This window comes from Hirundo rustica, chromosome 5 (genome assembly GCF_015227805.2).
Source record: "Hirundo rustica isolate bHirRus1 chromosome 5, bHirRus1.pri.v3, whole genome shotgun sequence".
Taxonomy (NCBI): domain Eukaryota; kingdom Metazoa; phylum Chordata; class Aves; order Passeriformes; family Hirundinidae; genus Hirundo; species Hirundo rustica.
Window position 1 is genome coordinate 57,281,280 of NC_053454.1, and position 15,398 is coordinate 57,296,677.

Sequence of the window (15,398 nt, forward strand, 5' to 3'; positions counted from 1 at the left end):
ATGCATATATTTGTTTAATATTGGTTACCTATTTATGGCTTTGTGTTCTCAAATCTCCTAGTACATTCAAATTGCATCAATTTGCACTGCCCATTTGAAATTTCACTATTTTTTAAACCCAATTGTAGTTTTATACTACAAAAAAGATAAAAAGGAATACAAATATTTTATGAATTAAAAAGTTCCACTGTTCAAAATGAGGGAAAGTGTTACTGCATTTTTATTTGGTTGAGCTTTTTTATACATGCTCAGAACATAATTTAAGAACAACTCCCATATTTTACAAGCATAGGGCAATAGCATACAAATACCCCACTGACACCTGAAAATTTAGAAGCATATTATTCAAGACTGTTATACTTCAGGGATTTTAGTACTTTGTGTCGTGCATGCTGCTGAAATAAAGGCACATTACACCTATGCACTTTCATCACCTTGTCATTTAGGCCGGACCATAACATAACCTGAGATGATGCAGGCGGGGAAAATACAACATACCTCTCATTTCACTAACTCACATGCGCCGTGCTGAAAAATGTTACTCCTTGTGAATAACCCTGTCATACCCATTTCTGCTAAGGCTTCACAGCTCCATCCTTGGAAGCTGCTAGTGAGGTTGGAAATCTTGAGGAATGATGAAAATACCATATGAACTAAACTGTGAATCTCTCTGTCCTCTCTCAATCTGTTCCCGCTGTTGCTTTCCCTCACACATGGTGTTGTAAGGCAATTAATATAAATTGAGATTATTCATTTTGCTCATCCCAGAAGTATGAAGTTTCATGTATGTATGCCAAACTTATTGTCTCATATATACTGTAGTTCATGTTTGTCCATGTTTGGAAGTTTCAGAGAGCTCATCAGAGGAAAATAGATGTCATTTTTCCATTGCACGGTGGAGCAGACACAACGTTAGTCCAATATTATACCTGTGTCCCACTGTAATATCTTTGTTTGTTTAAAGACTCTAGGTCCCTCTGGGAGTGTCACAAATCCATATAATGTCCCTCTGTGCTAGATTTTTGTGTTTCTATCTCTGATTTAATAGACAGATGTGAAAAAGCATATGATGCCAGATAACTCCCTAGAAACCACACAGCTGCAGATGTTGAAGAGAGCAAGTTGTTCTGGCTAAGGTCAATATTAATTTGTGCTCAAGACTTTCTTTCCAGACATGCCATTTTTTGATGGTATAATATATCTTACTGGTATTTGGGGCTGATCCCTCCCACATTGATCAAAATGCTTCCCCATCTGTGGCCTCTTCTAGCATAAAGTTGCTTTTCCTGGGCAAGGGGAGTAGTCTTAATTCACAGACAAAAGCAAGACTGGGAGAATTTCAAGGCTTTATGGTCTTTTATATCTACAAGACTTTGCAAAACCAGTTTCCTCTCTACCTTCATCTTGTTACTTCTGCTCAGAAGGGCAAAACAATCAACAGAAAATAAATTCTAGTTTTCTTTTGTCACTGGCCAAATTCTGAACACTCATGTATCTTTTTCTCTTCCCTTTGATCCATCTAAAATTCTTACCTAATTCCCATTCTGCTATGACCCCAGGTTTGGCAGAACCACATGTTGAACTCTGTTTAATGTAAACAGATAGTACAAAATAAAAGAGCTGCTTTGCAGCCAATTGGCATTGCCAGTGGTCATTCACAGCAGGGTAATGTGGTTGCATAGTGCTTTAAAATTTGGGGTGGGCTGGGTTACCATGCAGTCTTGAAAGCTATTTTTAAACCATAAACTTATCTTGTTTAGATTGGACAGCTGCCTTTTCCCATAAAAGAAAAAGTTAGTTTTAAATTTTTAAAGCATATTTTAAAAGATTCTCTGTTAGTGAAGGTAATTCAAAAGTCTTAAAGTCCCTTCTGACATCCTTCTGAGTTCAGTAAGAGTCTTCCCACCTTTGTCAAACATCACTGGGCGTTGAAAAAGCACAAGCATCCCACCTTCAGTGGGAAGGCTTGAAACACAACATGGAATGTTGCAGGCATCTGCCTCTTTGCTGTCCACCAGCCAACAAAGTTATAGAGCTGCCCTAACCCGGCACTTTTAGCAGTTCTTACTAGTTCCAGCTAAGTACCATGGTCTTGAAGCTGAAGGGCTTCAGCTCAGCTTGGAGCATGGATAGGAGCAGTTTTCATCTCTGCACAAAACAAGGTTGTGTGGCTGCACCTACAAAAGACCAACCCCCCACACACGTTGTCCAATGTTGAATGGATCTATCAGATTAGGTCAGTGGCCCAGCAAATAATCTACTGGCTCTGGGAGTAGAGCTAGAGGAATTCATTTGGAAAGGAAGTGATTCAGGTTTGGAAAAGAGTACCAAAAGAAATGTCATAACCTACTGGAGCAGGCTAAGAATGGTACCAGTGCCATAGTTTCCTCGGTATTATTACACAGAAATTAACTGTGCCTTGAGATGAATACCCATCTGTGTAATACGTGCCCTGAAACTTTCCTCACCTGGCACATAAACACCAGGCTCCTCACAGGAGAATCTCAGTATTGGCCCATGATCACCACTGGGGACAGACATTTGATTGGAGCTGTAGCAATACAGGGGTCAAGGTCTTAAACTAAAATAGGGTAGGTTCAGACTAGATATAAGGAAGGCATTTTTATGAGGGCAGTAGGACACTGGGAAGGGTTGCTCAAAGAGATGCTGGATACCCCATCCCTGGAAACATGCAAGGTCAGGTTGGACGGAGCTCTGTACAGCCTGATCTGGTTGAAGATATCATTGCTGAGGGATTGGAGTAGATGACCTTTAAAGACTCCTTCCAACCCAGTCCATTCTGTGATTCTATGACTTGTGTCACAGCACACAGTATTGTGGTGTTCATGCCTGATGATGGGAAAAGCTGTTTTGTTTCTGCTATTTACCAATTTTGCCTGCAGGTTTTCCTCCACATGCAACAAAGGTTCAGCGTTTGCATTTAAGGCAGTGCCAGAGGATTTTTTTTTTTTTTTCCCTTCCTTGTAGCCACTTACACTGGAAAGAAAAAGACCAAGTCAGAGGAAAAATGTATGGTCTCAAGGAAAAACAAACCAAAAAAATCTTGTTTTTGCAAAATTCAGATCTGGGGGCAAAATACCAGTAGACTGTTATTGTTTGTAATTCAGTGACCAGGAGTCTGGCAAAGCACGCCATGGTTCCCCCTCAGCCAGTGTGCCTATGTTTGTCCCCCTGTGGTGAAAGGGGAAGTGGGAGCCTGATGAATGCAGCTGTCTCACCCCGAGATAAGGCTGTAATCTAGCTGGCTTGCACACCCAGGGGTTTGGGAGCATTCTGGGTGCTTAAGTTAAGGTGTAGTTACTGTGATCTTTAGTAACAATAAACCAGCATGTTAACCGAGTGGGTTCAGTGTGGCGGTAACCTTTTGCATTCTTTGGACTTTGCTGTTTATCTGGTATTTGTGCTATCAGATCCACATTTAAGACACTCCCTAGATCCTGGTTTTGTTACTGCGTCTCTACTGTTTATGCCAGTGGTTGTGTTCTATTCTGAGAGGTGTTACTTTGTCAATATACACTGCCCCTTAAAATCACTTATTTATTGCCTACAGCACACATGTAATACCCATCCCGAGCAATTTGCAGATGATCTCTTGGAAATGCTGCCAAAATTCCAGGAAGGCTTCATGATGGTTCCCTTTACTTGCTGGATAGAGTGTTTAATGGCGAGCTCATTTCATACGTGCTTGCCATGTTTGCTCAGCTGTACACCTGCTTTGGAAAGAAAGTTGCAGTGGAGCCTGGTGCTGCCCTCCCAAGACAGAGCGGGCTAGGGCGCAGGATCGCACCACGCAGCAGAAATTCCAGTTACCGGGTTTTGCAGATGCCAGATCCTAAGCTGCAGCTCTCCAGCACTAAGCTGCAGCTTGCCACGGATCTCATGCCAGAATCAAGGTTGCCTGCTCGTAGTATAGACATGTCTTTCATCTTTGAAATTATGTCTAAGGAAGAACCGGAGATAAGACAGATATTGGCCAAGGGAGAGAGGAGAAAGGAATTTCTACACTTATTAGTCATGTTATTGAAGAAAGAGGGAAGATTTTATCGTGCCTGTCTTGCTGAAAGCAAGGCTCTGGGTTCACAAGATTGCTGGTTAGAGTGTGTAGCCGAGTCTGCTTTCCTACAGGTTGATGCTCGAAGGTTACCACTGCTTTCCTCACAAAAAGGGGAAAAAAGTTCTGTCAGCAGGGTGTGTGCTGCGTGTGTGCCTCTGTAGGCACGGCCAGGAGGTGAGAATGAAACTGGCATTTTTTCTATCCTTACTAAAATGTGTATGTGATGGGGGGGAACACGGGAATAATCCCCACAGGGATGGAAGGAGGGCTATGGAATGTCCTCTCTGCTGGCCCAGCCGGCTGAAAGGGCTGAAGTCCTCCCAGCTACCCTCTGCTTGGTAAACAGGTACCTGCTGATTAAAGCACTTATCCAAAACAAAATAAAGACCAATGGTGTGAAGAGAACGACAGCATTCCTACCTATGGAAATCCCTTTACTGGACCAAAAAAACCAAACCAAACCAAACCAAACCCAACCACCCCAACCCCCCACCCCCCAACTAATGGGTTCTGCTGTTTCACCGGTGAGAGGAGCATGGTCCCTTTAAAAGCCTTGGCCTCCTTTTCTAAACGCTGTTGCTGAGCTCTGCCCCACCCCTGCATAAGCAACACCTGCATACCTGCAGGGTACTGTCTTCTTGATAGCTTGTACACCTCAATAATACCTGGTGGTGGAGTGGTCTAGGTTTGGGATGTTTTTCTATCCAGTCCATTAGTGTAAGGACGCTGAGGTAGCATCTGCCAGGTTGCCAGTGATGTAATAACACACAGTGCTCCTAATATCCTTTCTGCAGCATCCGTGCTCTTGGTAGCCACTGAGCTGATGAGTTTCAAAAGGAAAAAAAGGCACACAAATGCACCTCCCTCCAAGATAAACTTAAATGGCAAATCTTAGCAAGCAGAATACAAAACAATTCCAGATGATGTGGGAGCTGTGCACCAGTTTTCTCATCAAACCAGCAGTGTTTCAGTTTCTCGGTGTTGACTGACTGCTTATGACACATGTTAAGCTCAACTGGGGTATGTGGGATTGCTCTGGATACAGAAATGCATAACATGTCCAGGAATCCTCAAAGTACAGATCCTATGTGGTCTGAGGAAGCCTGATGGATTTTAAGGAGGAATGAGGCATTTGGGAGTGATAGAATATTCGAGGCTTCCAGAAATCTTTCTTCAGCATACTGTATATATGTGCATCACCCTGAGAAGAAATAGCTAACTTGCAGAAAAAATGTAAGTGGAATAAATAAGATAATCTTTTGTCAGAATTAATGAAGTCTTCATTGTGTGGGAAGGAGAGAGAGAAAGAACAAAATGTTAGGGGTGAGATCAGGGAGGTAAATACACAGAGAAAAGTAGTTCCAGAGCATAAACACAATGTAAGCTGCAGAAAGAGACATAGAAGAAACAAATGTGGAACTTACTGGGTTAGGACAACGGGAGTCAGGGAAATGGTTGGCAGGGAAAAAAAAAAAATCAAACTATATGCATACCCACCAAAAAGAGCTGGACAAACATCAGCCATGCTCTCCAGGAGCAAAGAGCAAGTGCAGTGTTTCAGTGTGTGTTTGTATAGTGTATAACACGTGCAATTTCACTCCTGATTGCTAGCAAAAGACAGTGTATACACAATCAAGAATTATCACATAAAAGCCCCAGTAGGAAACACAAGACAAGGGATTGGCAAACCACTGGCTGACCTAGTCTGTCACTCCTTGTTTTGTTCCCAGTTACTCATTGTAGAACTAATTAGTGGCAAATTGCAGAACTGAGATCATTAAGACTTAGAACTCCTTGCATCTTCCCCACCTAATTTTAAAACCAACTAGAGTGCTTTGGTAAGTTTCCTTTTTGTAGGCAATGCCACTGCATTCAACCCTCCCCAATACCCTTTATTTTGGCGTTTGCACACGGTCACTGCCATTAGTAGGGCTTCTTTAAACACAACACACTGGCTGGAGATCTCCCAGTGTAGACACACTGCTGTTCTTTTCCTCTGGACCGTAGTCATTCCCTGGAATAGGTGGGAACAGTACCCAGATTCCATGAAACACTCACGGTTCACATCAAAAGGATCTTACTTGGCTGGAGATGGAAAACTGAGCTGCACTAGGAAGAACTTCCAGGATGACAGACAGCTCTGGAAAATCCAATCAGCTTTAAAGAGAAACACGCTGCATCCAGCTGTCTCCCTACTGATAATGAGCATTTACAATCCCGAGGTCCTGACAACTGCACCATGCAGGGGTAATTGTCTGTTATAAATGGCACTGGAGTAAGGAGGAGACCAGTGATCTGTCCTTAACATGATTACACGCCACAAACCAACGATAAGGCAGGCATTGCTCCTCTGATTCACTTTCAGCAAAGATGAATGACCATAAGGCAAAGAAAAACAAAAGTCAAAACAAAGCACATACTATGGGGATGCTTTGCAGACTGAAAAACCCTAGAAATTAATTCTTTTGTAGACCGATAAACTGATACATCTGAGCAACGCAATCATAGAGAGCATGCAAGCTTTATAAATTCATTTTGGCCTTAGCATTCACTCTGCAGCAGCCTGCACTGTGCAGCATGCAGGAGGTGTTCTGCTGAGAGGGCAATTGGAGAGCAGAATGAGTCCTGACCATTTGAAAATACCAAAATCCACGAGGGTCATATTTCTCTTTAGCCCATCGTGTAATTTCAGTGCCCTGGATAAATTTCAGTTTGATCTGTTACATTCCAACTACTTAATTTCCCAAGTAACATACTTGTCATCATCTTTGATTATTTGGAGATAAGAACTTGCATGGGTTTTTTGAGAATAATGGTTACCCTTAAAATTCTACTACAATACTACATTTTTTCAGGCAAAGAAAAAGATACAAAATTGAAACCAAGGAGCGGAAAATCATTATAAAAATGAAACCACATTAGACCAGTGTCTGGAGAAGTGAGTTGAGGTAAAGATTGTTAGGTGGAAGTATGAATGGGTGGGAAATGTGAATCTAAAGGAAAATTAATGTATCTGTAAAGCAACAGATTATATACTTTGCTTAATTTTGCATACGTCTTGCTCAAAAGTTCTCATGGTGTTTGCAGTCTTAGAGGAATTTAAATTTCTTGGGTCTGGTGCCCTAGTATTGAAAAGCTTTAAAATGGGATTTTACAGAGAGAAGGCTAGCAGGTTGTACTAGGATCACAGAAACCAAACAAGCTCCTTTTCTCCATTTATGTTGCCTCTGAAAATGTCATGTCCACAAGCAAAGACAAGCATGATTTATTTAATTAATCGCAAGGCACGACTGTAATTTTATTTCTCGTCTGAAAAATGAGAAATGTGGTTCCAGCAGTGCAGTGCCCCTTCTGCATAACAGACCAGGGACCTGTTTGGGTACCTCAGACGTCTGGGAATCTAGCCTAAAATCGGGACTGTGCCTTGGGAGCTCTGTCAGATGAATCCTAAACCCGAATCCTAGACTGTTTCTTACAGTATCCATGTTTTTCCCTAGGGTGTATCTCATCTGAACACTGACCAACCTTGACCTATTTTGTGCAAGATTTGATTAGATCACAGTGCAAGCCTGCCTAACTGCAGGCCATAAATTGCAATCCTCCATCTGGTTGCTCTCTGACAAGTGAGCGTGGTCCATCAGCGCTGTCTCCCAGGTGCTGCAGGCTCATGAGCAGGGTGGAATAGCTGTAGGGTCCCTCAAGGTGTAGGGTTCATGTTCTGTGCAAATGGACATCGTGGCAGCTGGACCAGCTGTGCACTGGCTGTGAGGCCTGTTGGATTGCACGTTTTCAATAAGGCAGCATTGCCATCCCTTGCTAAGTGCAGTTTTCTTCTGGGGCTTTCCGTGGTGATGTCCATACTGAACGTTTGATCCTTGTCTGTAAATACATTTAGAAACTTTTAGACATCCAGATAAAATGCTTTACACTGAAAGCTACTAGTTGTCTGAAGAGGCAAATGTGCACCTTAATTCTTTTTTCTTTGTTTTCTGCCCCTTTCCAAAGAGCCACCAACTGGCGCATTTGAAGCCAGGTAGTCCTCTCCCTTCTCTCTGGCACCTCCAACACCAGCAGGATCTCTGGATGTGCATTGGGTGCTTTGGTTCTTTAACCTATATATAAACGGACTGAGATAATCTCTTGTAATTCAGGTTGCCCAGTGCTTCCCTCATTGAGACTATATTGATTTTATGTGTTTAGAACATCATCAAACGTTAATTGTCCTTGGTGTGTGCTTTGGGCAGAGTGTATGTAGAAAATGCCAATGAAACAGCTTAAGTGTATCTGAAAAGAGGATAAAAAATAATGCATTTATTTTTCAGGGCTGATAATAGTAGAGAATTTTTTTTTTTTTTTTTTTTTTTTTTTTTTGAGAAGCTCTAGTGCTTCTGTTCACTCAAGAAGAGAGCTTAAATTTGGCAGGGAAAGAGAAGATGAGGGATGAGCTGTGTTGAGGGATGAGCTGTGAGTTGCAAGGCAGTCTTAGTTTTGCAACTAAACATTGCAAAACCAGTGTTCATAATGGCTAGCTTCAGCATGAACCTGGGGAGAAAACAAAATAACTCCCCATTATCCAACCACTATTTGTTCTGTTCAGTGAATAAGACAGGGTCTTTAGGAAGGAACATATATGAGTGCTCAGTTAAAGACAGGCACCAAGATGCACTCAAACTGAGTGCTTAACTAAGATTAAACTAGAAATACTAATTTTGATTGGTTGCAACTTTCAAGTATTTAACTTCATTAAAAAAAAAAAAAAACAAACTTATACAGAGGATTTACCGATGTGACTTGTGTAATATTTTATGAAATGCAGAAGGTTTTTATTTAAAAGCTGCTTGAACCTGTTTGTCAAAAATTTGGCAAATTTGGGTCAAGCAAGAAAATAGTGGCATTGAAAATTGGCCTAAAAGCTTTTGCCATGTAGGCAACCTTTTCCGACACTTTGTGGGACTGCCAGGTTGTCTGAAACCTGCAAGGTAATTTCCTCCTCAAAGTGCAAACGGAAACGAATGTAACGCACATACATTCATTGTCAGGGCTGCCTGCTATTGAGAACTCACTAAGAGCCCATTGCCTTGTGATGACTAATTAAATCTGAGTTACTTACTCTCCAAAGTTCAGTTTCTTCCACGCCTTAAGCAAAGAGCAAAGGAAAACTCTGGAGAATACAGGAGAGAAAAAACCCCACGGGAATACAGGCATACCCAGTGCTGAGCCATCGGCTCCTTTTAAGCCAGCTGAGAATAACTCTGTCTTTTGAAGAGTCAGTTAATAATTTTTGGTGGGATCCTTGCAATTCTTTGGCCTCTGGTTGGTTCATGAACAGCTGAAGAGCGACAGGTTTTTTCCTTTTTACCATGTAGTGCAATGCCCAACAGCTGCCTTTTCTAACACGCAGTGATCACATCAGCTCACTGAATTTCTCAGTTCAGTCATAAACTCTCCTTGTCTTCTGTTATTCACCAGTGAGCCCTGTGGTTAGTGCAGTTCTAAAACCATCTTTGCAGTTATGCTCAAAACTAAAGTATTATTCCTTGGGTTTAAAAAAAAAAAAAAAAAAAAAAAAAAAAGCTTGCTTAGTCTATCACTAAGTTTCATAACCACCTTAAACTGGCTGAAGTCAACAGCACAATCGAAAAGATAAATTTCACCCTTCCTCCTACCTCAGTCCTGCCTCTGCACAAGATCAGCATGAGGATTTGGACAACCACACAATGAGCCAGATCAGGAAACTGATCCAAATTAAAAACGAGCTTGGCCCCTGAAACACTTGCTTTCCCCAGCCATCTGAGTTCCCCAGGCCTGTTCAGCTCGCAGCTGCACAGCAACTGTGCCAGCACAGAGCGGGTGGGTGACACGGGGTTAGGGCTGAGCAGCCCTTGTGGAGGAGGGAGGGTGGGACTGTTTCTCTGCTGATTTATTCAGCTAAGAGCGACACTAAGCTCAGGCAACCTGAGTTAGAATTCAGAGCCTTTTCCTTTCATGTTCCTTTTTAATCATGTAAAATGGGCTGAATATTTAGTCACAAAATATCAACACAACATGGAAGGAAAGGAATGCATTCAGAGGCAGTAAGTGTCGTTTCGTTAGTCTTCCAACAGCGTGATACGGTTGTCTCCTTTGGGTATAAATGAGACAGAACCCTCTGTTGAGACAATTACCATGGTTTTTCCAGCCTGCACACATTGCCACAAGCAGTCCTGCTCCAAGGCTCTTTGTCCCATGGATGCTAGTGCAGCTGTGTGACCGTGGCAGTCCCGAGTCCTGCACAGCAAGCCGCGGCACACAGCCACTCGCGCAGCCCAGGCGTTTGGGCACTGCTTGTGCAGCCACTGCAACCGAGGGACCACGAAATAACACCTCAGGATTGCCAAACCACCTTTGATTTCTTTTCTCATAGAGTTATTAGCTTTAATTTTGTCTCTGCCACCTGTCTGAATAAATTTTAATAAATCATTCTCCGGTGGTTTTCGCAACAAGATGTAACTGGGACAAGGACTGTAAGAACTTGAAAACAGTAATTAAAGTGGGAGATAAGATTAATCTTAGCGGTGTCTTCCAAGAAACCAGCAATAGAGCTAGGTTATTCCAGTTATGTAAATCTTTTTAAGCTGAATGACTGAAGAGAAATTTAATTTTCAAAGAACCAATAATGTTTGATTACACTGAGTCCATTATCCCTCACTGAGGTGATAGCCAGGTGTCTTGGTTACCCTAGGACACCAGGAGAAAGTGAAACTACCTTTGAAAGCTTCTATGTGGATTCAGGCAGGATCCAAAGGGAGAATTCCATTCTCTAGAAAGTACAATACTGGTGCAGGGCAGTGGGCAGGAATACTGTGTTTGGTGGAAGCACGTGATGAGCTGTCAGAACAGAGGGCAACTTCCCTTCTTTACCAGAAATGTAACACTGCTGGAGCAAAGTCCTTACATCAGAGTCTAACGAGAAAACAACCAATAAAGGAGATAAGGGAGTGCCCAGCTTAATACTTTGTTTCAGCCCAAACCTTTTCAAAGCATAACTTTTAATAAGGATCTTGGCAGCTTTAGCTGGGCACATTAATCTTAAGAAAGTAATGAGTTTAGGTCTGATTCCCATCATCCCGATGGTGGAAAAGATGAATGACTACTCAATCTTATCAAAGACCTTTCTGGTATCTGCAGATAGATTTATGGCAGAAGCCTTATTTAATATAACAGAGTAATAATACATGTAATAACCTTGTAAAATTATCAAGTTCCACATTTATTCTATATGAATCCCACTTAATCATGGTGGGCCAGTTTGGGAAGAACTTCTGAGAGTGAAACGGATTCTTTGTTCTTTTGCCTACGACAGTGTGTCAGAACACTAAGGCAGGTCCCAAGTAGACACTTGACTCTATAAAGTCAAACTCATGCAGGGCTCATTCCAGAAAATGACCAGACCCCAAAGCAGGACTATAGAGAGCCCTCATGTCACAATTGCTACCTTCAAGGCCTTTCACAACTCAGTTCCTTTTTTCCTTTGCTTGCACTGTGGCTAGAGAGGACCTTGGATCCAGATGGGCTTGGAAAACCATATGCAGTGTTGCACAGTTATGATGACCTCCTAAAAAATGCTCCTTACCTTCTCCCACATGCTCTCTTCTGCCTGAGGCACCTTTCCCAAACATATCTGTGTAGTTTCCAAGCAGTCTGCATATCCTATGTTAATAATGCTGGGGTGGGAGGCTTGTTTAATACCTCACCTAATCAAAGAAGAAGCAGACAAGCCATGAGGGAGAGAGGGTGATAAATTTTACCAGCCAGCCCAAGAAAGAAGGCAATAATGAAATCCAGTATCCCTAGAAAGCTATTATTCTTCTTGAGAGAACTGCTTCTTCTCTCTTAAAATATTGTTGGTATTTTCCCAGACTAGGACAACAGTGTAATGGCTGAAAAGAAAATTACTCCAGTGATTTTAATGTAAATAGTAAGTTGTGTGTTTGATATAATTTAATTATCTAATTATCCATGAAACTCTTAATTTCTGGTAGAAACCTGGAGTACATGAAGGTGAAGCAAAGTTACTGACTTTGGAGCTAAACTGTCTCCAGAAGACATTCTCCATCCCCGGAACCTCTTGATTAAGCCAGATGAAGCCTGGCTGAAGTTAACAAGGAATACCAAATCATAACCTACATACAAACTTGGATTTTAGAGGAAGATTGAAAGCTAATTGTTGTTGTAGCCACGGTATCAGTGTTAGTAGTATTTCCTAAATGCTCGTTACATATTATAATAGTATAAAACATGCAGCATAATGAATGTCTTTTAGCACTCAGCCTTCTGATAATCGGTTTCCGAGACACAGATTTTAACGGTGATTGGGCAGGTGCTTGGTGAGATGTTAGAAAGTGTCTATGAGATTAAAGTCTCCTTTGAGAATCATATTAGAAGTTTATCTGCATAAGTGCCCCAACTCCATTAAAATTCACGTTCACAGGCCTTATGACTGATGGTGTCATCAGATTGTGCACCTAATCTGATGAAAAGCCAGGCTGTTTACAGAAGGAATGGTTCTTCCCTTTCTTCATTGCCCCAGCCTCACAGCTTGTTTTCCTTGCACCAGTCTGAATGATCATGTAGTTGCGGAGCAAAAAGAGAAAAATTCCCACTCTCTGTTGCCTCTCGAGATAGCAGTTATTCAGCCCGCTGCAAAGGAGGAGCGCCAAGGTTGATACCCAGGTGCACATACCCCTCTGATCTCCTTTTTTCAGTTTTCTAATGTTATTCAGAAAAGCCAGTAAGAAGTTAATGATCCAGGGTATTAAAGCAGCCAATGGAGCTAGAAGTGGTGAGCGTGCAGTAAGACACTGCTGATACTGCTACCACAGGGTAATGGCTATGGACAGACAGCTCTGAGTGCGCATCCTAAAGCAGGGGGCAGACTTGAAGTTTTGTTCTGGCCAGTGTGCCAGAACAGCCCAGCCAGGGAGGCCTTGAGGCAGATCTGACCAGGGCACACTGTTTCTGCCTTGTCCCCCGGCCTTCTCACACCTCTGCTCTGTCTGAAGCCAGGTCTACCCAGCCCTCTCCAGGACAACCACTCTGGTTATTAAACATCAGCAAAAGACTCTCCTAGGCTGTTTTCTAGCCCTTTTTAGGGAAAGCAGCATATTAATGTGATCCTCCCCAAGCCTCAACGTAAGTAGAAAATAATTTAATTCTCTCATGCCAAAGCCAACCTACCCGTCAACCCTAACAACAACAAAAGCAGTAAAAACGTGGTTTTAACAAGACACCTGACAAACTGCAGTGCTTCCCTAATTATCTCCTTGTCATATCTGTTTAGTGTGAATCATGAATTGATACTTGAGCAATCAGGATCCAGTGGATGGAGCTTGTGCCCGCCAAGTCAGCGTGCAGAGCAGAGCAGAGCAGAGCAGAGCAGAGCAGAGCAGAGCTCAGGTACACATAAGGCCTTTTCCATGTATTTCTCTGTGAGACTGGATCATTGAGACTGCCAAGCTCTTGGGGCAGATACTACTGCTGCATCCACTACTCTTGATCCAGGACACCTGGACCCAGATTAAGCGCTACCACAGTACAAAAATCGGTATCACTTTCATGTTTCTTCTGTACCTTGCTTGCAAATGTCTTCATTGCACTGACAGAATTTAAAGACCTTTCAGCTTGTCTTGAGATAAACTTTACCAGTTGTATCTGCAGTCCAGTGCTACACTGCGATTGCACATAAAAAGTTCACAGTATTTGCTAACTGTAGTTGTGTACAGTGCAAGCACAAAATACACATTAAAGATGATTACCGAAGTTCACTCATCTTGAATCATTTAAGGTTCAAAATTTAAGCAGTGAAAGAGTAATTTTATTCCAGGCTTTCCCCATCAATATTATGGCATCATCCTGTGTGGGAGTTCCTCTAATATTATTGTAGCATAGTACAGTTCACCTGTTTGCAATTTATGTGGTATTTATGTGGCAAAGAAATGGATGAATTTTAGATTATAAAGTTAGAAAGCAGCGCTGATATCCTCACAGGCGTAAACCTGGGCATTTTTTTACTGCTGCTGTTGTGCTCCTTCTGTGACCTTGGGCAAGCCGTTCCAGTTCTGTGTCTTCAGACTCACAAGGCACCTGGGTGGGCAGAACCACTGTTCATCGGGTAAAACTCTCAGGGCCTTAAGTCCTCCAGACCTCAGTGTTGCTGGATTTTATAATGAGGTTAAAGTCATACCCAGAACTGCCTATATGCGTGAAAATTTACTAGCCTAAGTATAGGGATACAATTATGCCAGTATAAGCATATCAGAATATTTTGCCACGTAGAAACATCTTCCACTTGTTGCTTCATATCTCCTTCCAGGAACGATGACTGGGTAAAAGCCAAAGTATTTGTTAAAGAATCGGTTTCAGTTCAATCTTGCTTGCGCAACACTTATCTGACTACTACAAAAATCACTGCAAACACGGCAGGCAGGAGAGGCTCAGCGTTCCACACGTGAGCTCCAAACTTTCAGCCGGTTCCACTTTGGAGCCGCCACTTGCACATCCAAATGGAGTTCAAGTTCATTTCAGAGGGCCAGCGGCGAGAGGCTTCATTACCGTGGGTCTGAGAGCACAAGGAGCCTCACGCACTGTAATGGGTTTCCTCGCATGAATGAACAGCAAGTGCAGCAATACCTATGGGCAGGAGGATGTCCACGCGTAAAACACCTGGGGGTAGAGAGTGCTCTGTCATTTGGAGGTATTACAGCAATTACTTCAGTATTAAGACTAGACCAAATCAAGGCTGAATCGCCTGTGGCAAGCGGCAGGACATAATCCCGTTCGATCAGGAACTGACTTTAACTCCAAGTCTGACAGCATCCGCCGCTGTCCCCGCTGCCGGAGCTCCCCGGCCGCTCCGGCGGAGCAGAAGCGCCTTTTCAGCCCCGGTGAAGGTGCCGGAGGGGGCTCACACCCGGGGCGGGGTCGGGCTGTGGGTTGGGGCACACAGCGGCCGGGCCGGGCCGGGCCGGGGCCGCTCTCCGACGGCGGGCGCAGCGCTCCCAGCGGGACCCGGCGGCGCGGCGGCGGGGGCGGGAATTTGGGGAGGATCCCCGGCCGGGCCGGTGCGTGTGTGGATGTGAGTGCGTGTGCGAGTGTGCCGGTGAGCGGCGCGGGGCGGCTGCGGCCGCCTGACGCCAGCCGGGCCACATCCATCCCGATCCCGATCCCGATCCCGATCCCGGCGCGGAGGAGCTGCCCGCTGCCCGCCCGTCACCGCCCGCCAGCCGGTAACAACTTCGCGTCCCCCCGCGCCTCTCCCCGCTCACTATCCCCGGGGCCCGGCGGC

At 43.5% G+C, this 15,398-nt stretch overlaps 1 protein-coding gene across 4 annotated transcripts in view; it reads left to right on the forward strand.

Annotated features, from left to right (window-relative positions):
- Positions 1-15,398, forward strand: part of SMAD1 (SMAD family member 1) — a 78,163-nt gene that overhangs the window by 19,201 nt on the left and 43,564 nt on the right. Inside the window, exon 1 of one of the 4 annotated variants that reach the window (XM_040063628.1) lies at positions 14,508-15,003. The exons of 1 other annotated variant lie outside the window; for it this stretch is intronic. The gene's annotated coding sequence lies outside the window, so the exon portion shown is untranslated. Of the gene's footprint in view, positions 1-14,507; positions 15,004-15,164; positions 15,340-15,398 lie in introns of those variants that run through there. 2 more of the 4 variants (XM_040063627.1, XM_040063624.1) reach the window with 2 other exon arrangements.